Source organism: Mirounga leonina, unplaced genomic scaffold (assembly GCF_011800145.1).
Source record: "Mirounga leonina isolate KUSES-001 unplaced genomic scaffold, KU_Mleo_1.0 Mir_151, whole genome shotgun sequence".
Lineage (NCBI taxonomy): Eukaryota > Metazoa > Chordata > Mammalia > Carnivora > Phocidae > Mirounga > Mirounga leonina.
This window is the reverse complement of record NW_023270377.1, coordinates 42,635,855-42,661,300: the sequence shown is the minus strand read 5'-3', so window position 1 is coordinate 42,661,300 and position 25,446 is coordinate 42,635,855. Positions and strand designations below refer to the sequence as shown.

Below are 25,446 nucleotides of genomic sequence, written 5' to 3'. Positions count from 1 at the left end.
ATAGAACATAAGCCAGTCTTACCTGCCGGCCTTGCTGACTAAGGGTATGGCAGTAGGTTGGACACTATATTCATGTGTAAGAAATACCCCCTCTAAAGTGTGTTGAGAACATTGAGTTTTTATAGCCCTATAAGGCAGGTAGTATTATTATCCCCATATTTTACAGATGAGAAAACTATCTTTCAGGTCATTTTTAGCACCAGTTGGGAAATTGGCTAACTGCCCAAGTGAGTCATGTTCCAGATGCTCAATCCTACAACCATGAGGGCTGAAGGCAATTACCCAGTGTTTTTGGTACTCCTTGCTTTAGCTGTGCCCAGCACACACCCTGAATATTTGATAATATGTGCTTAAAAAATAACTCCATATTGTACTGATTATCATTCAAATATCTGTGTTAATGAATACTTATTTTCAGTATTTATCACCAACTCCCATTTCAGTACTGATTTTCACCTTGGCCATTTGTGCCAATATAAGGAAGCATTGGCATAAATATTGGAAGTGGGCAATTTGCCCACCCAGCGGAACTATGCTCCTCACACAAATGAGCCAAACACTGAAATTCATTGTCACCTCATCCCTTAAAATTAAAGCTAGAATTGAGAAAGCTACCACCAGGAGGCAATAAATATCTTATCACATGGTCAGAACCAGCAGCCATATTTTGTTAAAATGACATAGCACCATCAAGGAATACAATAATTGAGCACCAATATAGAGATCAACATAATTTTAAATGACAAAATTTTAGGTATAATTTGATATATTTTAAATTAATGTTTAACTACTTTAAATTAGCTTATTCTAACTCAGTTCTTATCCTCTAGCTGAAACAGAAATTTGAATATTCATCCTAAATCCACATCCTGAAGGAATCAGGTCCTTCCTAGAGAGGCTATATATTTTGTTACTTGAAACAAATTTGACATCTGCTCACTCTTAATTGCAGGTAAAAACAAGAATTGTAGCTGCCATGAGGAACTTGCTTAGATGGAGTTTCCCAACTTCATACTTATCTTGTTCTCTCTCTAGCAGGGGGGAAGAAACTGCTGGAAGGGATAAGAAAGACAGCATCCTCTTCCTTTTTTGCCTTCTCATTTTTTTGTGAGTTCATTCACAATCAGAACAGGCAGAGAGAGCAACTGATGGTCTCCAAAGTCAAGGATGGCTTTGACTGTGATATTTCTCATTCCAGACTCCTAGACTGTTCTCATTGTTCAGGGTCAAGCTTTCTGGTATTGTAGAGAAATTATTATTGCTCTCTAGAGGCAGTTTGGGGTGAGAAATGCTTGATTTGAGTTATTACTCTATCACGCACTGAGTATCCATTACTATTTACTGTAGTCCAAGGCACAATTTTCTTGACTATAAGAGCGGGATAATACTATTTGACCTTACAACTTCCCTCATGTTGTTGTAAAGAACCAAAATAATCCATGTGATGAAAACAAAGTGTAGAACACTATATAATACAAGGTATTACAATTTCGAAAATGCCTGGGAGGCAAACTGACCAAAGATGGCTATTTTTACAACCCTGAGGGTTTTAGGCAAGAGTCATTGGGGAAGACGGCATAGTATAAAGCACAGAAATCTGTCTCCCCACCTAGAAAACAATTGCACTTGCAGAATATGTCTGATGTCACTATTTTGAAATTCTAAAGTCTACTGAAGGCTTACAACTTCCAGGGGAAGGATTGGATGGTAAATTGTGGTTAATCTCAGATGGTTTCAGCTCTTAGCACAGTAGCAGCTTCCCATCCTCCACCCCTCAGACCTGTGGCAGGCAGCTGCACACATGTTCTAGGATAGCTTGCATGCAGTCTGCCAGAGCTAGGGTGGGGGGAAAAAAACATGTCCTCCGAATATGTGGGATCTGTTCTCTGATTGCTGATTGTTGTTTCTGACCACAGAGGCACAGGCAAAGAGGCAGGGATCATTGTTGTTATACCTCCGCCATACTTGCAAGCCTCTCTCACATCAGTTGAAGGGACTTCTGGGGATTTAAAGAACTGGCAACCTTTTTTTCCCCCTTCATTTTTCTCTTTTCCCCCTTTGGGAGCCATACACTAAAGACTAGGATATTCAAAAGCAACCACATATGTATATAGGAGAAATTAGAAAGTCACCACACATACCCAGACAAAGGCACAACTTCAGAAAAGACCTGAAAGGACCTTAAATTTACATTTCAGACTGATTTCCCAGCATAAAGACAACCTACAATGAACGAAAATAGCAAACCTTGTGGAGGAGTGGGGGGGAAGAGAGAGAATCTTCCTTTCCAGAGTTACCAAATTATTAGATTCAAATGTCCCTTTTCAACAAAAAAAAGAATCACAAAGTATACAAAGAAACAGGAAAGTATGGCCCATTCAAAGGAAAAATTAAACCAACAGAAACTGTCCTTGGAAAAGAAGTGATGGTGGATCTACTAGACAAAAACATTGAAACAATTGTCTTAAAGATGCTCAAGGAACTAAAGGAAGATGCAGAGAAGGTTAAGAAAATGAGGTATGATAAAATGGAAATATTAATAAAGAGATAGAAAACCTAAAAGAAACAAAAAAGAAACTCTGCAGCTGAAAAGTACAGTAACTGAAATGGAAAATTCACTAGAGGGATTTAAAGGCATTTTTGAGCAGGCAGAAGAATCAGCAAACTTGAAAATAGGACAATGGATATGATTGAGCCTGAGGTACATAAAGAAAAAAAATTGAAGAAAAGTGAACAGAGTATAAAGGACCTGTGATTTACCATCAAGCAGACCAACATACAGATAGTGGGAGTCCCAGAAGGAATAGAGAGAGACAAAAGGGCAGAGAGAATACCTGAAGAAATAATGCCCCTGAACTCCCCAAATTTGATGAAAGACATGAATATAAACATCCAAGAAGCTCCAAGACCCAAGTAGGATGAATTTAAAGAGATGCACACTGAGACACATTATAATCAGAGATTCTTGAAAGCAGCAAGAAAGAAGCAACTGATCAGAAACTTTGGAGACCAGAAGACAGTGGGCTGATGTATTCAAAGTGCTAAAAGAAAAAAAAAACCTGTCAACCAAGAATATATTTGGCAAAATTCCTTCAAAAGTGAGGGAGAAATTAGGACATTCCTAGATAAAAAAAAGCTGAAGGAGTTCATGACCACTAGACTTATCTTGCAAGAAATGCTCTATGGAATCCTGCATATTGAAATGAATGAACACTAGATGGCAACTTGAAGCCATATGGGGAAATAAAGGTCTCAATAAAGGTAAACACATGGACAATTATAAAACCTATTGCTAGGGGTGCCTGGGTGGCTCAGTTGGTTGAGCAACTGCCTTCGGCTCAGGTCATGATCCTGGAGTCCCGGGATCGAGTGGCGCATCGGGCTCCCTGCTCAGCGGGGAGTCTGCGTCTCCCTCTGACCCTACCCCCTCTCATGTGCTCTCTCCTCTCATCCTCTCTCTCAAATAAATAAAATCTTTAAAAACAAAACAAAACAAAACAAAAACCTATTGCTATTGTTGCAATGATTTGTAACTCCACTTTTTTCTATGTTATTTAAGAGATGAATATACTTTTTTTGTTTTGTTTTGTTTTTTATTATGTTGTTAATCACCATACATTACATCATTAGTTTTTGATGTAGTGTTCCATGATTCATTGTTTGCATATAACACCCAGTGCTCCATGCCGTACATGCCCTCTTTAATATCCATCACCAGGCTAACCCATCCCCTTACCCCCCTCCCTTCTAGAACTATACTTTTAAAAATTATTAACTTATGTTTTAAAAACACAGTGTATAAAGATATAATGTTGTGACATCAACAACTGAAAGGAGTAAGGATGGAGATGTAAAGGAGAAGAGTTATTGTATGTTATTGAAGTTAAGCTGGCATAAATCCAAGTTAGAGTGTTATAACTTTAGAATATTAAACGTAATCCCTATGGTAACTACAAATAAAATGATGCAGAATATACTCAAAAGGAAATGAGGAAGGAATTTAAATATTTCATTACAAAAAATCAACCAAACACAAAAGAAGACAGTAATGCAGGAAACGAGGCACAAAAAAAGCTATAAAGTATATAGAAAGCAAGTAGCAAAATGACACAAGTAAGTCCCTTATTAACCAGCCTTAAAAAAAACTCTGACACATGCTACAACACGGATGAAACTTGGGGACATTATAATAAGTGAAATAAGCCAGTCATAAAAGGACAGACATTGTATGATTACTTTGTTCATTTCTTTATGTATTTATTGATGTTACCAACTCCATACACTGTAAGCTCTATAAGAGTGGGATATTTGTTTTCCTGACAGCTGTTTCTGTACCACATAGAACATAATGGCATATGATAGGGATCAAGAAAATTATTTGCTGAATGAATAAATGAAAACAATTTTTTTTTTTAATTTGAGAGAGACAGCGAGAGAGCATGTGCAAGCAAGCAGGGGAGGGGCAAAGGGAGATGGAGAGAGAGAATCTCAAACAGACTCCATGCGGAGCGCAGAGCCTGACAAGGCTCCATCTCAGGACCCTGGGATCATAACCTGAGCTGAAACCAAGTATCAGATGCCCAACTGATGGAGCCATCCAGGAGCCCCATGAAAACAAAATTTAATTTTGTTTTCAAAATGTACTATCTCTCAATTTCATCCAAAACTTAAATACCCAATGACTGATTTGTTAGCTTGTTCTGCTATTCTTGAGTTAGGGGGTAAAAAAAAAAGTGTTCTATATCAAAGCACGTATTTTACCAAATCCCATATATTTATATCCAAATCTCTCGTTTATAATCCCAGCCTCCATATAATATTTCTAATCAACTACCTCCTCTTCCAATTTATTATTTATGAACCTATAAAATACTTGAAAGAAAAATAGAAAAAGCATCCATATACTCTTCATCTAGACTCAATACTTTTTAACATCCTGCCACATTAGCAATCTCTCCCTTTCTCCACACACACACACACACGCCTCTAAATAACTTACTACAGCGAAAACTATAAAATGGTAATTATCTTTTTCTATCATTCCTTCCATATTTATTATCTAGCATTAGTCATAATCAACAACTTCTTGACATGGATCATATGAAGGGAGATTTGTGTTAACAGTGAAGTAGATTCAGACAAATATTTTAGTGGTCTTGATATACTTTAGAATCAACCCCGTTAGTACGGTCCCCAAACACAGAAAGTGTGTGGAGCTCAAAAGCTCTGAATACTGGAATTTACCACTATCAGAAAAAAAGAAATTCTGAAATATTCATTTTTCCTCTTTCAGTGCAAGTGTAAAAGTGTCCCTGTATTATTCTGTTGTTATTATCATTGGACCATCTAATCCACAGACACTTTAAGCTATTTTGCTATTAACATTAAACCAAAAAGGAAATAAATTGATGAAATGTGTTTGAGATATGAGAAACATTTTGAAATTGCAAGAAAGCTAATTTTAAATGTGTATAACATTTTCAAATGGACCCAGAAAATTGGAGAGGAAAATTCAGAGTCAACATTTCATTACTGACACTAATTCTGTGAGGCACTAATGCATTATTGCCATGATACAGTTCAATTACTCCCAACATAATTTCTTAAGTTTAAATACAGTAAATGGAATTTTTCCACCAGCAAGTTTGATTAACTAGTTAATTTTTACACAGGTTAGTATTAGAACTAGTTTGATGGAGGAGGCTTTCTGGAAGAGGAGTCAGGAAGAGTCAATCTGGAATTTAAATTCTCTACACATAATCTACAAAAATAGCAGAGAAATTACTTATGTCCAGGGTTTTAATATTGATTTGCCACTACAAATTAAGTGAACTTGAATTGCTTAACTAGTGAGATAATATTTAGTTCTAAAATGTATTCATTCGCTCATTCATCAGACATTAGCAGAGTTACTCTCCATACCAGCTACATGCCAGAGACTGGGAATCCCTGGGTGAACACCACAGTTCCTGCCATCGACTGTCCTCAGTCTTCTCTGGCTCTAAGGAAGTATCTCTCTAAGGAAGCAGGTGGAGGTAAGTGTAGGAAAGGATAAAAGGGGGACAGAAAAAGAATACTAAAGTGTCAACAAAGAGTCAAGGCAAATATGAGGATTAACAGAAAATGAAGATGGACCTCAGAGGTGAGAAGACTTGAACTATGAGATGTAAGTAGGGCTTGCCACAGACAGCTCTTTAGTCTGAGAATTATGCAGACACTCGATGGAGAAGTCAGGTGAACTGAAATCCAAACTCAGGTTGACTTGCCAAACCTCATGCTCAGGGAGGCAGGGGGAGGGCTTGATCTGCCCCTAAAAACAGGCAACTTTTTCCAATTCATAAAAAGACACTACATAGGTTATCTATGTCTTTAGATCCAAAGTTGTGCCTTTAAAACTAAAAATATTAAAAAGAGTGACAGTTGGTGGTGCTGATAGTCCGTACTCAATCAAGGGTCTTCTTAGTAATTTTCTCACATGTACAGGATTCAAGAGTATATTTTCAAGACTTCTAGGTGTACATCTTGGGCTTAAAATAAGCTGTGGCGATAGATTTCTTAACATGAAGCTTAAGTTCTTCATCTAATTTAAGAGTATACTTTAAGAATATTTGAGATGTAATATGTTAAAACAAAATACTCATGTCTTGTTTACCTTTGTATTATAACATTTTAAGAATCATCTTGTTATTACTATTGTTATATGCCTCGAGAGAAATACCAAGTTTCAGTGTAAACCATGGTCATGTATTATTTGAACAAGTTGTTTTCATTTACATTGCTTCAAATCTTAAAATTTGTGGTTCTATATAAAACAAGAGGAAGTGGCCTAATCTTTTTAAATATAGAATGTTGACGTGGAGTTTAAAGTCCATTTTTATCCAATTTCGATTTCCTCTGAAACACCTGGAAGAATTCCTCATGCTTAAAAAAATAGCTTATGCACTCATGCTCTTAAAAATTGTACCATGAGCCTAAAACACAAAACAAAACATTGTGTGGCTGTGTATTTTATTGAACCTAGAATCGAATAGGTTTTTGGCAAGCCAATCTAAGACGTAGTATTTTTGATTCCTTTGATGTCAAAAATTATTAAGACTTCACTGTGCAAAGCCTTGTGGAATTAAGCAGATAACAGAAGAGATACTGTTTCTGCCTTCAAAGGGATAAGGTTATTTTGGTATTGAAATATTTCTTTTCAGAACACTGATAGCAGCAGCAATATGGGTCAAATATGGGCAAAAATGTGTAGGTGATATCTCCTGTTTTGATCTCTTTGAGGCACCCAATTGCTCTCCTGGTCTCTCAGAGTTCCTTGTGCCTCACCTCTGGAAATTCTTCCCTTTCCAATCTCTTCTTTTATTCTGTCCATATCAATATTACTTGCTTATGATCTATTTTCTTAGGGATTAGTTGCCACAGTGACGGATAGCTAATCTGAAAAACTAATCCACGCTAAGGTATGTTCTAGTTTTATCCCTTTGAGTAACATACTTATGTTTTACTCTCTTTTTAGAGATAATACCTTAATGCATAAAAGTGACTCTATACTGGGGATTTCTACATGCATGATGGGTCATTTGGTGTCCCTCAAATAAATCATTTAAGGAGCTGCCAACATTGTTTTCCTGTCCTGAGGATGGAGAATAAAAAAAAAATGGGCTAAATCTTTTTTTTTTAAATTTTATTTATTTGAGAGAGAAAAGAGAAATAGAAAGAGAGCATGAGTGGGAGGGGAGGGGCAGAGGGAGAGGGAGAAGCAAACATCCTGCTGAGCAGGGAGCCTGACATGGGGCTCCATCCCAGGACCCTGAGATCATGACCTGAGCTGAAGGCAGCTGCTTAACCAACTGAGCCACCCAGGCACCCCAAAAATGGGCTAAGTCTTTGCATTGCTTGGAAGAGTTCCTAATTACATGCTTACCAAAACCCATGAGGGGCAGGTGGTTTCTTCCCTACCTTGTAGAATCCTCTGTTTTAATAAGCTCAGCCCAGTTTTCCACAATTCCTATTGGAAGAAAATATGTTTCTCAAAATAAGGGTGCAAGTGGCATTCTGGTCAGGACAATTCTTTGTATTTTAGAATGGTATTGTATGTGGCAAGCAATTTTAGCATCCCTGATCTCAACCCACTAGCATCTCCCCTGCTATTCCACCTGCCCAGTCACTGTGACAACCAACATGCCTCCCACACATTTCCAAATGTGTGGAATACACTGGTGATGACTATTAGCCAACCCTTTTAGAGCCAGTTAGAACCATCTCTACAGAAAGCACAACATACTCTATTAACCACAGCCTCACAGGAGGTGAGTAGCCTTGAACCTCTAGCGACCAAATCTCTGTTCAGGAATATACTGTATGAATGGGAAAAGGCAGACGTAAACTTTCCCCTCAGCATTTTCAAACTAATTCCAGTCAACTGTCTTACCATAAGTCAGGAATTCAGACTAAAGATGGGAAATTTTTCTGAAAGTAAAGGCTTTCTTCAGATGGCAGCTTAATAAGGCATCATTTGGTGGTTTGACATTGATCTTTATAATATTATGACAGTATCCCTGAAAGAAACTATTCCCTTTGGGGGTAACATAACTTCAGAATTTCATCTATTTTTGGAGTCACACTTGGTCTCATTCAAAAGATCGTTTTTTAAAGAATCAGTACATAAGGAAAAATGAGAACAGAAGTCCCATGTCTCAAATGCCACGGTAACACACTAAAATATTGATTTTTTACCAATTGCTCACTTGACACAATTTCTAGTGAGTCAATTTGTATTAATTTTATTAATTTTTCATAGCCTTAGGATTAAAGGGTTTAAAGATATAGGTAAGAATAAAAACTAGATAACATCATAGCAAAACAGATTTCTAGTTTATGGTAAGTAGATCAAAGTTTCAGGGGCTATAAAGAGTTTCATCAGGGGAGTAAAGTCCTTTTGTTTTCTTTTAGCAAAGACATACATATGAAAGGCTCATAAAAGTGCTGTTTTATTAAATAATGCTCAAAGAACATGACTGACAAGAAAATCATGTGAAAATAAATTTTAAAACAATTTATTTAAAAGAAAATTATGTGGGAAATAAATTGTGAAACAATTTTGTTTAAAAGTCTGTGGTAACTTTAAGAGGATGGAAGGTAGGAACATGACTTTTTTTTTTAAGAATTTATTTACTTATTTGTCAGAGACAGAGTGAGTACAAGCAGGGGGAGCAGCAGAGAGAGGGAGAAGCAGGCTCCCTGCTGAGCAAGCCAGATACAGGACTTGATCCCAGGACCCTGAGACCATGACCTGAGGCGAAGGCAGACGCTTAACCAACTGAGCCACCCAGGTGTCCCTGGGAACATGACTTTTGAAAATATTAATATGTTCTTGCAGTATTAATGGTTATCCCCAAAGTAAGGGTTAAGATGGGCTTCTATTTTCAATATTGAATATTTGGTACAAAATGATGCTGACTTGGAGTTATATAGGTGGTTAAATTATTGGTTACGTTGATAGGAAAGCCAATTATATTTCTTCCCTAATGGTCTATGTGTTGGTTAGATGTCAGTGCGGAAAATGGTCACTCTGCTTCGAGTTCCAGGAATACAAGGGCCATGTTAGCACTGCTCTATATCCAGTGCCTGGGCAGAGTGCCTAGCACATAGAAATCCCTCAAAGGAGTGGATGAGTTGAAAAACATTCACTCCTTTTTTTCTAATGTAACAGAAACACCCTAGATGATTCTCTCCCTGAGCCATTCTCAATACAACCTCTGACTGCTAATAGCAACTGTCATCTGTATGCATTTATTGTGTGCCCAGCAACAATGACCATTATTTCATTTAATTATTAAATCGATTTCATGGCACAAGCATTATTGTCAACATTTTCAGATAAAGGAGCAGTAATTTGCTCAGGATTATATGGCACCAAAATGCAAATGCAGGTCTCCAAGACCTGGGTCTATTCATTGAGTCCCTGTTGTGAGTGAGACACTGTGGTAGGAGATAGATTTCATGAGATAAGCCTCTGCCCGCTGGTGAGAAAGAGGGTCATGTAAACAAGTTATTCCATTTACTATTAAAAGGGCTAAAATAGAGAAAGGTATAAGGCAACAACTAGTAAAATTTAAGGAAAAAGTAATTACCTGAATTTAAAGATGTTGCTAATCATATAATGATAGAATGACAGGATTTAGATGTTGGCTCTCTGATTCCAGGAGGCAAGCAAGTTATGTAAGATGAGCGAAAATAGCACATCTGGATGTCAAACAATCCTGTCCCCAGGGCCTACTTCTCTTCAGGCAGCCCTGCACAGTGGGTCAGCCCCTGTATATGGAACAGTGCTGCGTTACCTATACAATGCTTACTTCAAACGCCCCAGGGCAATTCTTACAGCCCATACCACTTGCATCAACATGAAAAGTATCTCCCTGTGAGAGTCACCGAAGGGGTGCCTCACATGTGAGACAAACCAAGTCCTTCTTCTCCTTCTTGCCAATGTCCACTGCAGCTCAAGCTTCCTTAAGAAACCTGCTGCCATCTCTGCTAAGCACTATTAAGCAGTCCATGACCCACTCCTAATTCTGCCTTTACCCAGCAAAACCACGGTAGGTGGGAGGATGCCCCCTCTACAGTCCACTGTCCTCCAAGGCCCCACTGCTAGCACCCACTGTCTCTCACAGTAGAATTTCTTCCCCTCTTTATCACCTTTAAGCAAAAACTTATCTCAACAGAATAAGAAGCAGCAGTTTTCTGTGCATTAAACAGTATAGGGAATGCTGTTTAAATACTTCCAGAAAAATGTTTTCTTTCCCTACTACTGAAATATAGGTAAACACACATACACACACACTCACACAGAGAACTTGGAGATAGATATCTAGCCCAAAGCTATACAATCGGCCATTTCTCTTACCAAACTGGAATGCTTAATACCCTATTCAGATTAAGGGTACTTGCCTTATATTTGTGTAGGTAAAAGAAACCACTCTGGGGTTTTTCCCCCTAAAAAGAAATAACAGTCTATATTAAATATGAATGAATATTTACTTGTAGATACCAAAAAACACACAAAATTTCACAAATTTTAAAGTTAAATCTCAGCCAAGACACCCTTGGCTGAGAAGAAATCGAGAGTCAAGAAGACTATTTGGTGGTTAAAAACATACAGGTAATAGCAGAGCCAGGGTTAGAATTTAGGTTTTTCAATTCCCAGTCCAATGCTCTTTCTTTGGGGAGGGAGGAAGGAGGAGGTTAAGAGAGGTGTAGTTTGATACTTTTTCCTCTCTGGGAGAAAGAAGAATGGATTTCTCTGTTCTCCCTCAGCTAGTTTTTGGTCATCTGCTAGGTATGTGTCATTTCTGGCTCTTGCATTTTCAACAGAGCTGACTCTTGTATACTGAGCTCTGAGCCTCCGTGGTTTTATGGAATGCTCAACATGAGCCTCCTCCAAAGGGAGACTTGTGCAGCACTCCTCATTCTAAAAATATGCTGTTTTGGTTGAAATGGTTAAATTACTAACGCTTATTTTATTATGGCTTGATTTGTGCCTACATTCCTTTCACTGTTTTCCTTTTCAAATTCTTGTCTTATAATCTACCTCTCCACCTTTATGTTTTTATCTTTTGAACAAGCTGATCATGATATGCCCCACATTGCCTAGAATCAGTTACTTATGTTCCTTAATAAATTTGTTTCTCTGATTGTCATTAATGTTCAAACATTTTCCCTTAGTGTGGTTGCCTCGATATACTGCCAGGGGGCCTGGAACATATTTCACCAGGACCAGGTGTAGTATTAATATTTCTATTCCGACGGCCTCTCCCTGGTCCAAGGAATCTCCTTTTCTTCATCTTCATCAGAAAGTAAAAACCTATGCATCTGCCACATTCATAATGCTTTTGGCTTCTCTAAGTGTGATGTGGAAAAAAAAAGAACGTTGGGAGTGAGTTTGTAGCAGCTGTTTTACCACATTCCTGTGAAAATGCTTGTAAGCACAAGCCATAAAAAGACCTTCAGCCCTGGTAAATCTGCCTCGGCTGATCTCTGTCAGAATGCAGGGTCCCAGACTCTAGTATGCATAAGAAACACCTGCACGTGCAGATTGCTGGAATGTACCCCCAGACCCTAGGATTCTGTCCATCTAGGGTAGGGCCAAGGACCCTTTAGCAATATCCTGGTGATTCCGATGCAGGCTGTCTGCAGAACATTCTTTGGGTTTTAGAATTAGGTCCATTTCTTTCTTTCTTTCTTTCTTTCTTTCTTTCTTTCTTTTTTTTTTTTTAAAGATTTTACTTATTTATTTGACTGAGAGAGAGAAAGGGAGAGGGGAGAGCGGGAACACAAGCAGGGGGAGTGGGAGAGGGAGAAGCAGACCTCCCGCTGAGCAGGGAGCCCGATGTGGGGCTCAATTCCAGGACCCCGGGATCATGACCTGAGCTGAAGGCAGATGCTTAACGACTGAGCCACCCAGGTGCCCCAAATTAGGTCCATTTCTTTAAAAAATCTTTTTCTTAAAATTGTAGCTGGATGGCCAGTTTTGAGAAATGCTATATAGAGGGGATTAACAAACAGATAGGGGAGCAGGCCAGATTTCTGAATTCCCTTCCTTCTGACCTCTGATTCTATGATTCTGCATTTTTTTTTGGATTATATATAATACATCTGAATCCATGGAATTTAGGCTCAGTACAGAGGGATTTCTTGGCATCTTTTTATCCCTACTGAAGATCCTGCAAAATGAAGGGTTATGCTAAAATGTAGAAAATATGTGTGTAGAAGCTTTGGTAACTTTCTGGAGTTATTCTTTGCTAACTAAATAAAACCACAGTCCATAGTCTATGGACATTCATACCTTCTGGGCACAGTTTGCTTGGTTTTACAAGATTAGGACTGAAGTGGTTTAGTTTCTGTAAATAGGAGCAAAAGAGGAATGTGCCCTGAGAATTGAGGTAAGCCTTAGAACCTGAAGGGGAGGGCTGGGAACATCAGGACACAGCAGGGCTCACTTATGGGTGGAGCAGACAGACCTTCTGTGATGTGACTTTAGAGGAGACAAGGGCAAATTGCTTTAGTGGGATCACGGTGCCCAGGAGGACTGCCAAAGCCTCACATTCTGTAAAGATAAAACTTAATGATATACCTGGAAGATGATTTCTTAAATTCACTCTATTACATATAAAGGATTTCCATGAATGTTTCCAGAAACTTGTTTTAACATGGAGGGGGAAAACTGCCATAGAAAGTTGGAGTGAGGGGCGTCTGGGTGGCGCAGTCAGTTAAGTGTTTTGGCTCAGGTCATGATCTCAGAGTTGGGAGATCGAGCCCCATATCAGGCTCCCCACTGAGCAAGGACTCTGAGTTTCTCTTTCCCTCTCCCTCTGCCCCTTCCCTCCCCCATGCTTGCTCTCTATCTCAAATAAATAAGTAAATAAATAAATCTTTAAAAAAGAAAGTTGGAGTGAGAAGAAAATAATGCAAATGAGGTAGATAGCATAAAAATAGTTGGCACCATGACTGTTCTTATTCCGTTTATCTTATTTAATGGGCAAGACATACCATAAAATCCTGGAGAAAAATACCTGACTATGTGGCAACCTCAGCTAATGAAAGAATAGAAATTTTGTGTAAAGTTAAAGCACAGAGGGCCCTGACAAAGCAAATGCCACTGTGTTCTCATACTTTAGAGGGAGGGCCTCGGGTTCTCACTCAGAGACAGCCTCAGGTCTGGCTATTAAACAGTAAATATACATTTAAACACCAACATGGAAATCTCTCCAAGAACTTCCCTAAGAGCTGCCTTCCACATTGGCGGTTTCCAAACAGGGAGAGTGTGTAGGAGGATGTCAGACCAGGATGGAGAAAGGAATCTTAAAGAAAAATCAAAGCCAGATAGGAAGGAAGACTGAAAGTGGACAAGAAACTTCAGGACAGACTGCCAATATACACAGGCTACAAAGGTCAGATAATGCAGTAGAGATGGTACCTAGCACAGTGCTTGGCACTTAGGGACGTTTCATAAATTGTCATGGAAGGAAGGGAGAGAAGACACAGTTTCCTAGTAAAAGCTTCCTAAGTTATTGGAAGAGGTGGTGGGCTATGAAGTGTGCTTTCATTACTAAAAGGTAATGGTCTAAAAATAGAATCCAAACAGAAAAGGGTATTAGTACTTCCTTTCAGAGACCTATGCAGGAGCACAACTCAGGAAACTAAAGCAGGTGGCTTAGCCCATTGGTAAATGATCCAAAGACAATGTGACACAGGCTAGCTAGAAACAAGGTACAAAGATGTGCCTGGCAGGGACATTTCTTTTTTTTTTTTTATAAGCTTTTTTTTTTTTTTAAGATTTTATTTATTTATTTGAGAGAGAGAGAGAATGAGAGACAGAGAGCACGAGAGGCAGGAGGGTCAGAGGGAGAAGCAGACTCCCTGCCGAGCAGGGAGCCCGATGCGGGACTCGATCCAGGGACTCCAGGATCATGACCTGAGCCGAAGGCAGTCGCTTAACCAACTGAGCCACCCAGGCGCCCCTGGCAGGGACATTTCTGCTGAGAGCTCAGGAGAGGGAGTGCCTTGGGCAGTACTTGTAGTTGATCTGTACTTTCATAGTGGTGGCCCCTGCACTTCCTCTTTCTCAAATCCCTCTTTCTACATAAAGTTTAATTTTGCTCCAGAACCATTTGTGAATGTTGAAATGCAGTGAACAGGGTGAAAGAGAGGAAGTGAATTAAAGAGGAAGTAGGAAGAGGCCAGGATACAAAGGTCTTTTGATGGAAGCATTTTCTTTCTCTTGGTTCCTGCATGTGGCTCAAGGGGGACACCCAAATTTGACATCAGGTTGGCCGGAGTCATGTTCTCCAATTTTCCATGGGTGGTGGGGAGGGGGTACAGATCTTTCACTATATCTTTGGGTGGACTTTATTGGTTAGTAAATCTTGAACTCCAGCAGCAAGCATTTCCTGCATGCTTTCTCTGTGCCAGACAGTGGCCATTAGAGAAGTACCCATACTGCCTGGCCCTTAGAAACTTACAGTCTGGTAGGGGAGAAATAGTCACACAGGATTACTCATTTGCTTGAAAGAAAAGAACAGGGTGCTATGAGAGTTCTTAACAAGGGAACATATTTGAGGAGGTGACAATTTAAACTGAGACCCGAAGAGTAAGGTGAGGGTTTCAGGCAGAGGGGGCCGCATGTGCAGAAGCAGTAACAGTTTCCAAATTACAATATAGGAGGGCCTTAGAGGCAGCAATTTGAGTGGTGGGCTAGAAGGTACTTTGACATAGAATTTTGCATAAGATTTATAAAATATCAATTGTGCATCTCAAAGGAAAGATGGGCTCCATGCATACTGTAAGAGATAAAGCACCCCAAATCTCCTTTTGTGCTACTACTATGCAGGAGCCGTGAGATAGGTCAGGTCTATTTAAAGACCCAAAAGAAGGCAGTTGTTGCCCCGGGCATAAACCTCAGTGGGAGACTGGCCAAAGACGAAGCTACAATTCAGGTGGAGCCAAGGAGCCTTGTTGGGAAGGTTACAAATTGTTAATTTTATCCTAAATGTAGTGGGAAGCCATTAAGGGTTTTAAGCAGGAGAGTAACATGATCTGATTTTATAGTTTCAGATCATTCTAGCTTGATAGAAATGAATTGGAAGGGACAAGGAGCTAACAACTGTTGAGTTTCTGTATGGACTGACACTGAGCAATACATATGCGTTACTCATTTAATTCTTACAACAGCCCCCCAAAGTGGGGGAACTGAGGCCCTTCAAGGTTATATAAATTGCCCAGATAACAGTAGGAAAAGCAAAAAAAAGTGTACAATTCGTTTTATTATTGTGCAGTTAATGCATGGGGCATACCAATAATATCTCAATGATTGTTTTGTCATAAAATTCTGTAGGTAGGTGATGGTCATATCCAGAAATGCAGTGATCACAAAAGGGTTTATACGTGTTTTTGCAGCAAGGAAGTTCCTGACCCTGGCTGCTCATCCAAGAGATATTGGATACAGCCATGTATGATTAAAGCTACTATAGGATTTTCTCTTAAAACCTTTCTTAACATTGTTAAATGTGCAAAAGGCCTCTTTTCACTGTTTTGATCTCTTTGTCAGGTTGTTTTCCAGGCAGTGGTTGCTAGGAGTGAAAGAGTTTATTATTTAGAGCTAAGTGGAGCCTAGATATCCCATCCCCTTAGAAAGAACAAAAAAAAAAAAAAAGAAAAAAGAAAGAAAGAAAAGAAAAAGAAAGAAAAAAAAAAGAAAAAAAAAGAAAACCCTATGGTAATTGACTTGAAAATTATTTCTGCAACACCATTCGTACCAGTCCACCTGCTTTTTATTTACTTGTGGTTATCTCTTTTTGCTAATGGTTCTCTGAAAGCACACACTAAGGTTTGCTCCAAAACACTGTCCTGGAGACAGTTGGAGTCTGATTGCCAGGGCTCTTCAGAGACAACAGCTGCTTCTAATAACAGTGAGCACGTGCATGCTGAGTGACTACAGAGCCCCCTGCCATGAGCCTGAGTGCCAGCCGGCTGCACAATGCATGAATTACCCTTGAATATAGTTGCCTTTATTGTCTGATAATGCTTACCACTGGGGGAAACCCCACTGAGACTGAAGTTGTACCAACCAGGTTACAGAGACATTGTTCCACATCTGAGACCGGTTCACACCCAGCCCTGAGGTTCTTGGCTGGGTATTCTTTTGCCCCTTCTCATATCACCCCTTAACGGTATCTTTGATTATTAACCTAAGAGTGTGTGTAGCTTTTTGCTCTTGCAAAACTGCCATGTGCTAGGCTGCTTAGAGCTTTTGTCCAGGCAGTGAACTTAAAACATTGTTTAACATTGTTTGATATTTACAATGTGTCACCTGCAATTCCAACAGTATCTGTTGGAAACAAATATACATGAGATCCCATCAGTAAGTGTCTAATAATCTCCAGATAAAAGTTACAACTGCATATAATCAGAATCACATGCTCAGAATCACAGTTCAGATCCACGTGGCACCTTTGAGGTCACTTAGGCCAAGCTTCCATTTAATAGATGTGGGAACTGAGGCACTAACAGGTCAAGGGATTTACCCAGGTCAACCAGCAGGGTAATGGCCAGGTGGAGCTAGAATTCCAGCATCTGCACTCTCGCTTCAGAAAGCCTTTAGAGATCTATATCCATTATTAAACTCTTTAATATATAAACATAAATTTAATCCTCAGAATTGGACTTAAAATTTATTTATTGGATCTCTTACTGTACAAGGACTTGATTTTCCTCTCAACATTTGGGCAGATACTAGGGAGTATACACACTTAAGACACTTCCCTTGGCCCATGTCACAAATTATTGAGAACAAACCACAGTTATGAAGGAGAATAAGTTATCTTTAGAATGTCCACCTTTGTTTCCCATCCTCTCTTCTCTCTTCTTTCTTTGGTATTCCTTTCAGTCTTGCTGGTATCTTAAGATCTGTATCCCAACCTATTCATCAGTCTTTGGCCTTCCATGCTTATCATTTAGGATAACCTTTTACGTCTAGACCTTTTCCTACCTCATTTCCTCATCTGTCTACATAAACTTACTTATACAGTATATACTATCCTCTTAGTTTCTCCTCTCAGGTATGATGTTAGCAAAGCTCATAATCAACATACATGTGCTCCTGTCTTTGCCTATCATGAAATGTCAAGTTATCACTATCTCAGTCACTCTCTTGGATAAGATACTATTTCTAGAAACCTCTATTAAAATGTAAAGAATGTTAGCTGGGAGGTAAAATCCATGAAGGCAGTACTGTGTGAAACCAATACACCCTGCTAGAACTAAAATCTAAGCCTGTCTCTCCCCAAGTCGTAAGCATTTTCATTTGTACTATGCCTCCTGGTACGTAGAAATGAAATAGCAAATGCAGAAATGTAATAGCATCTGGTGCTCAATATAAGTGTAGCTAATAAATACCGAGGCTGTAGGTGACTCTGGGTTTTTTTTTTCCCCATCTGGAACACATAGGTCAATGACTATGTAACTATAAGATTAACTTAAGGATGGATTATGAAGACATGTTTTTTATTTTTTTGACTCAGATTACATTTATCAACTTTGGAATTAGTTGTGGAAATAAGAACTGCTGGTCAGAAATGGCATTCAATTGAAAAAGCATAAAATATGCTTATTTGAATTCATGGAGTCAAATATTTTGGACATATACTTTTGGGTAAATGGTCATTTTATAGGCTGACCTTTATATGCACAGCCAATATGATTGGCTTCTCTATGATCCAGTGCTCTTTCTCCCACCTTCCTCTCAGATTAGATGGAATAATTAGGAGAGAATGTTTTGCTGTGGTAAAAATAGCCCACAGATCAGGGCACCTGGGTGGCTCAGTTGATTGAGCATCTGCCTTTAGCTGGGGTCCTGGCTCAGGGTCCTGGGATCAAGCCCCATGTCAGACTCTCTGCTCAGTGGGGAGTCTGTTTCCCTCTCTCTCTCCCTCTGTGCTCTCCCTTCTCATTCTCTCAAATTAATTTAAAAAAAAAAAACACCTTAAAAAAATAGCCCACAAATCACAGAAACTTAAAATGACAAAGTTTCTTTCTCTGACCTCAGAGGCCAAGCTAGACAGAGCAGACACCAGCTTTAAGTATTAACAGTTATAGGGACATAGGGAAAGAGACGGTAGAAAATTATGCATTGGATTTTTAAGCTTATAACATTTCCCTGGTCAAAGCAAGTTGCATGGATACATTCAACTTTAAGAAAGCAGAGATGTGCAATCCAACACAGGTGGATACTGGAAATATTTAGCAGAGAGTGCTAATACCACTTCAGATTACTTATAATTCCCTGAACCTACCATTTAACTTATTTCTTTTTTGTTCTTGAAAGAATACCCTTGTCAATCCTTATGTATCTGGATTTCTACCAGTAAATGCTACCACCTTTCTAGAATATTTCATAACCTATGTTATGTAACTCTAGATTTGCTTGGTCTAGATTCATTTCTAGATCATCTTTATCCATTGAATATACACATATATGTAATGTTTATAGCATCCAGACTAATATATTTTAATTAAGAGTTTACATTTATCTGACTTTCATCTACCTCTTCAAACCAAAAGATGATGTCTTCCTTACTCATCTAAATAATCTTAGCTCCAGGGGCACCTGGGTGGCTCAGTTGTTAAGCGTCTGCCTTCGGCTCAGGTCATGATCCCAGGGTCCTGGGATCCAGCCCTGCATCGAGCTCCCTGCTCAGCGGGAAGCCTGCTTCTCCCTCTCCCATTCCCCCTGCTTGTATTCCCTCTCTCACTGTGTCTCTCTCTGTCAAATAAATAAATAAAATCTTAAAATAAATAAATAAATAAATAAATAAATAAATAAATAAATAATCTTAGCTCCCACCATGGTGGTTGGTGCCAGTAGTCACTAAAAACAAGGTGTCCATAAAGTTCCTTTTGCAATTTGAATTTTTAATAAATTTCTTCTTCTTTGTGAAATATGATAGAGGAGGAATTTACTCAAGATTCAAATAAAATTGTGAAAGGTTCATTTTTTAAATATATTTCCTTTATTTTCTAGTTAATAAACTCCTATGTTATGTTAATTAAGCTTCAATTCAGTTATTGAAAATGTTATTTAAAATGATGGTGGAGGGATGCCTGGGTGGCTCAGCTGGTTAAGTGTCCGCCTTCGGCTCAGGTCATGATCCCAGGGTCCTGGGATGGAGCCCCACATCGGGCTTCCTGCTCAGTGGGGACCTGCTTCTCCCTCTCTCTCTGCCTCTACCCCTGCTTGTGCTCTCTCACTGTCACTCTCACTCTTTCTCAAATAAATAAATAAAATCTTTTAAAAAATAAAAATAAAAAAATAAAATGATGGTGGATATGTTGAAAGCAAAAAGATCTACATCCTCCTGTCTAGCTGGAAGAGAGATGCACACAAATAGAGTAATGCAAAAAATGAAGATATTACCAAGTAAGCCCTGATATGGAGAGGAAGAACCCTTTAACTCTGCCTAGAGAGGTCGGGGAAAGCTTCCCAGAGGAGATGCCATTTGAGCTGAGTTCTTAGAAAAGATAAGGGATATCCAGATGAGATTAGTAAGGGGCAATGGTAGGGGTAAAAGCCACAGCATCAAGAAATATGTGCTACTTTTAAGGCAAGTCACTGAAATACTGAACAGATTATTTAACATTTCTGTGTCAATTTTCTCATTTGCAAAATAAGATTGTACCTATCTGCCAAACTCAAATGGCTGTTATAAGGGTAACAACTGTTATGAGGGTAAATGTGAGGTTATATAAGAAATTGGAGAGCATCATGAAGATGTAAGATGGAGACCTTGAAGGGTCAGTGGAATTGGGATGGGTAGAGGGAAAGGGGCTTAGGACATACAAGATGATAAGAATGGTGTAAGCAGACTCCAAGGAGAAAAGTCAGTTAGGTGAAGGAAAACTGATAATTTTGGCAAGAGTGGAGGATAGCAAGTTAAAGTTCAAACACTAACCAATAAGGTGCAAGTATAGAAGTCTAGTTTAGCAGAAAAACAAAGCTGGTTGACTTAATATGGCTCAATATTTTTTTGTTGGGAGAGAAGGGAAGCAAATCTAGAGTTACAGAAATGATTCAGAGTCCAAACTGGGGCAAGCTTCTTAATGCTCATTGTACTCCAACTCTACCCTTTAAATCGTGCAAGGCTATCACATGTGGCCCTCAAACAATATGCATATAAGGTTAAACATAGATATATAATTTAGCGGTGTTAAAAAATGAGAGAGAAAGGGGATGTGATAAATTGTAACTCAAGGCAAAGAGAGAGACACAGAAAGAATTTTCTACAGTGTGATTTTGAATCAATCAGGATGTCTTAATGGAAACCCATATTCAAAATGATTTAAGTAATAAGGAAATATATCACATATAACAAAGGAGGGCAGGCATCAGAACTGGTTGCTCATGAATGTCAGTAGCTCATGAATGTCATGGAGATTCTAGACTCTCTCTCCACTCTGTTGGCCTTGGTGTGTTGGGTTTGTCTTATGTTAGTTCCTCTCTTTGGTAGCAATATAGCTGCAGCAGTTTCATGGGGAATGGAATTTCCATGGATGGCTAGGACTAATCATTTGGAGTAGAATATGTGCTGGGGAACAAAGCTTAAAGAAAGTTACATTGCTATCATCATCTGATTGCTCAGGACAGGGTTGGAAATGTGGTGGACCATGGCCCAAGTTATTCTTGCAGATGTTTTGTTTGACTAGTATGGTGTTAAAAAAATTGAATGAGTTGTTTACTTTTATAAATCAGAAGACTTTATTTTTAAAAATCATATATCTGCATTATCTTAAAGAATCCAAAGGACTAGCTAACTGTGCCTGCATTCCACTTAGCTAATGCTGGGTAGAGTACATTAGTTACTTCCCCTTTAGAAGAGCATTCCAATTCTAATTTACTAGAGCCTCATCATTCCCTAATGCATTATAACCTAGTCTGCTTTACTCAAGTTACCTACTGAGGCTTTCACTGGGGAAATTATTCCCAAAGATTTTTAAGAGCTCTGTGCTCTTTTGTATCTATAAACGTGTCTCTTGTAGGCATTTGTCCAAAGTCTCAAAAGAATAGAAGGCAAGGACCAAATCTAGCTGGAGAGTGAGTCTTTGCCAACTCCACTGTATTAGTTGAGTGACTTTATTAACTTATAATTTTCATAACATATAATTTAGCAATTGACACCTGTCCCCAGTAGGAACATTACAAAGATAAATAGCTTAGCTTCAAAGGAAGGAAGGATATATTTTATTCATATTTTATTAATGAAAGCATTCCTTCCATATTTATGTTTGAGAGAGCCAAGAACCAAATAATTTTTTCTATAAGGTTTTCAGTTAAATATTAGTCACTCTTACCTTTTGTAAAGCCTAATTTAGTTCAAGGATATTGTTGTTGGTTGTACTCTTGAAGTATGTTTACAGAGTAGCTATATTACTTACTAGTTGTATCAGCCATCACTGATTAGGCAAAATTAGATAAAGTTTAAAAGGAATCATTAAAAAGTGAAAATTGGATTTGTAATATTTTCTACAGTTATAATTGTTAGAGAAAAGAAACAGCTTTCAACATTATAATAAACCTTCTTCAATTATAAAATATTTCAAATATAGAAAAAGAGACCATAACAAACATGTATGTATGAACTCCCCAGGCACCATATTTGCTTCAAATTTTAAAAATTATTTTTTTTAAAAATCAATCATTATAGGTACTGTTGAAGTTCTCTATGTACATCTCTTCAATTCCATTTCTCATTATAAATACCCAGAAATAATAGCCACTACAATGAATTTGATGTTTATCATTCCTTTGCACATTTGAAACTTTTAAACCACACATATAAATCTATAAATAATATATTGTTTTGCATGTTATACAATTTTATAACCATGGCATCATAATATACATATTCAGCTGAAACTTGCTTTTTCTCAACATTGTTTTTGAGACTTACCTACTTTAATACATGATACTGTATTAATCTTAAATAATGTATGTTAAGGTTATATGCAAATATCACATTATTTTAATTCATTCTCCTACTGATAAAGAGAGTTTTTTTATATATCAGTTTGTTGTACTATTGGGGGTGCATATGAATAAAGCTCTGCCTCAGAACATACCACATGGTATTGTTACTGTGAGAAGCAGCTCAATCACAAATCAAACTTTCTTTTGTTGAGTTAGCTTCTTGTGACTTATAATTGGACAGAGGGAATCACAGTAACTATAAATGTCAGATGCTTAAAAAGTACAGAGGTATTTGAAGGAACCCATACTCTATTAAGGATAAATACTGATTTCTTTTTACCCCAGAATGTCAAAATACATTACTGTGGACTCGGATAGTTTTTCAAAAATGTCTGAATTTTGGATTTAGCTCCATAATTTCAGTGGAGTTCAGTAATTGGTTTCTGGATTGGTAATATGATTTTACCATTGGATGAGCATAAATATACAAAAAACCAGGCTCATTTTTCCTTTTCAGAACTTAGAAAACGTGACAAATTTCAGATGCTGAACCAACATTAGATTTCATAGCATAAAACTAACATAGCATAATGGATATAAAGCTCATACTTCAAACCACTAATTTTCCCTAATTAAATCTAAATATATATGATATATTGAAATACCACTCACACACCTCCTACCTGAACTTTGGTTTTAATCATCCCTGAAAGAGAATGCCTATTCTGACTGTCCCTTCAGTGATACTCAGTTTCAATTGCTCTGGAGGTTGACTGCCTATCTTTTAGAGTCCTCAAATACTCTTTGTAATCCATATTAGTCTCATGGTGGCCAAGTTGTCTTCATTTAAGTTGGCTGATACATCAGTTAACCTAAGTTAAGTTATTCAATGGTAATAATCCCTAAATCAAAATTACTTACAGGAAGGTTTCTTTCTCTTCATGTTATTTGTCAATTGCAGTCATCTTCAACTTTGTTCCATCATACTGGGACCCAGGTGAAGGGGCATTGCCTCTTTGGGCCATGCCATTCTTGTCATACAAGGAAGAGAGAGATGTTAGAACTAAGTAATGACTATTAAAGTTCCTGCTCAATGTGGCACTCATCACTTCCTTTCATATTTCATTGAACAAATTAAAGCAAAAGGCCAAGCCTGCCATTCAACAAGGTGAGAGGTAAAGTCCTCCCATTGGAAGGGACATAAATATTTGGGAATGGTAATTTGATTTACCACAGAGGTTATTTTTATTCTCAAGAAGGTATCCTTTTGATTGACTTTTGGAATATTTATAAAATCATTTTTTTAGGTTTTTACTAATCATACAAGCAAGATTTTCTTATCTTTGAGATGGGGTTTAGTCCAATTTAATATTTTCTATTACACTACCAAAAATAAGAATTAAAATTACTTTGAAAAATCAATAAATATCTAGAGAACTCATGCATATAATTGTGATCAAAGTATAACCAACATTAACTTTATACACTGAACTAATTGAAATCTTTACCATACCACTCCAAATGAAGGAAAATAACTGATTACCACCCCACTCCTGTTCCAGCCATCAGGAGACCCACAAAAATAATTTCATGTAGTTAATATTTTGGATGAGACCATTCAAGTAGTCTCTTCAAATCTGATGAAAATCTCTCTATTTTTGTGTGATGTTACAAGGAAGAGAGGTTTAATTTACATAGGTGGCAAATAATAGATTTTTATATTTAATTATATATGACATGTACATTTTCTTTTTAATCTAGCAATTCTTTCTGTAGTAATTTTTAACAGTTATTTGTAAATAGTTGGTATCTTGGGCACTGAGCCCCGCTTTGCTTAATCTTACTGTCTTTGCAGCAGTCTATTTCTATTTTAAGATACTTTGGTAATTATTGGTTTGTTTTCTAAAACTGGAGTAAATGATCTCATTTTGGGGAGCTAACTTCTTCTTAAATGATGTTTTATGATTAGATGGTTTAAAACAACTCTGGCTTTTCGATAACAGATGTGACAACAAAATCACACTGCACAACCAATTTTATTCACTCATGGAATAATAATAATATTATTTATAGCTAGCACTTATAAAACGCTACTGGTATTGTTCTAAGTGGTTTACATATATTGATTCATCTAGTCCTCACAACCCTGTGAGATAAGATATTAATATTATCCCCATTGCATAGATGAAGGATCTGTAATACCTACTTTAATACAGATCTAAATTCAGCTTTGGAATAATAAGTCATGGTTGACAGGATTTATCAGCAAGACTAGGAAGTTGGCTAGTTAAAGCAGGAAACCAACAGAAGAAAGGGAAGTAGTAGCAGAAGCTGTTTAGAGGTTTCCTGAATCTTACTCTATTCTCTTAATAGAAGAATTTCAAACAAACAACTTAGTCAGTTCTTTTAAGCTGTTAAGCAAATTATTTTCTACTAGCTTTAGGTCAACAAATAATAACCTTTTAGTTCTTGTGAAAGGCAAAATCTGGAACTTATACATAGGTTACATTATGATCTTGAAACATTAGCTTTTTTTAATCTTCAAAGGAACTCAGGAACTCAGGAATTGTTTTTCTAGTTAGAACAGAAACAAAGTGCATAAATTCCAATTTTCCTTTGGATGGTTCATTACCTTCTCAATGGCTATGGGACCACAACCTATTGTGGGATGACTGCACTTAATATAGTAGCAAAGAGGAAGTCTATGAGTAACTCTGACAATCTAGCCATCTGTTAATCTGGAGACCCATTTTCTACTTGTAGATATGTTGGTGGACTATTGTACGTGTATAAAATGTTTTTATAGGGATAGATTTTGTTTTATATGATGACATAACAGGTAAATGATTAATGGAAATAGTAATTAACTCCAATTCATGGTTACCCAGTTGTCTTTGATTTAAAAACAACTGAAGATTAAAAATATTACATAACAT

The 25,446-nt window shown here is 37.7% G+C and overlaps 1 long non-coding RNA gene across 5 annotated transcripts in view; it reads right to left on the bottom strand.

Annotated features, from left to right (window-relative positions):
• LOC118012211 overlaps nucleotides 1-25,446 on the bottom strand; it is a 201,978-nt gene that overhangs the window by 173,444 nt on the left and 3,088 nt on the right. For all 5 annotated transcript variants that reach the window (XR_004679639.1, XR_004679640.1, XR_004679642.1 and 2 more), the window contains exon 2: nucleotides 23,432-23,541. This is a non-coding gene — a long non-coding RNA (uncharacterized LOC118012211). The remainder of the gene's footprint in view (nucleotides 1-23,431; nucleotides 23,542-25,446) is intronic.